This window comes from Apaloderma vittatum, unplaced genomic scaffold (genome assembly GCF_000703405.1).
Source record: "Apaloderma vittatum isolate BGI_N311 unplaced genomic scaffold, ASM70340v1 scaffold27931, whole genome shotgun sequence".
In the NCBI taxonomy this organism is placed as follows: Eukaryota; Metazoa; Chordata; class Aves; order Trogoniformes; family Trogonidae; genus Apaloderma; species Apaloderma vittatum.
In genome coordinates this window covers 1-405 of record NW_009698909.1, presented here as the reverse complement: position 1 = coordinate 405, position 405 = coordinate 1, and the positions used below count along the sequence as shown (strand labels likewise).

Genomic DNA, 405 nt, shown 5'->3' with positions numbered 1-405 from the left:
GGCGAGCTCGCCGGGCAGCAGGAGCCGCACGGCCGTCTGGATCTCCCGCGAGGTGATGGTCGAGCGCTTGTTGTAGTGCGCCAGGCGCGACGCCTCGCCGGCGATGCGCTCAAAAATGTCGTTGACGAACGAGTTCATGATGCCCATGGCCTTGGACGAAATGCCCGTGTCGGGGTGCACCTGCTTCAGCACCTTGTACACGTAGATCGAGTAGCTCTCCTTGCGGCTCTTGCGCCTTTTCTTGTCGCCCTTCTTCTGCGTCTTGGTCACCGCCTTCTTAGAGCCCTTCTTGGGCGCAGGGGCGGACTTGGCCGGCTCAGGCATCGCGGAAAACGCGCCTCTTACCCACACAAGAAACACCACCACCAAACACCGAAGCACTGCCGGATAACCCTACCGCCTCTT

At 61.5% G+C, this 405-nt stretch overlaps 1 pseudogene; it reads right to left on the bottom strand.

Moving 5' to 3' along the window:
* Positions 1 to 324, bottom strand: part of LOC104280523 — a 406-nt pseudogene extending 82 nt beyond the window's left edge.
* Between the last annotated feature and the right edge of the window lie 81 nt (positions 325 to 405).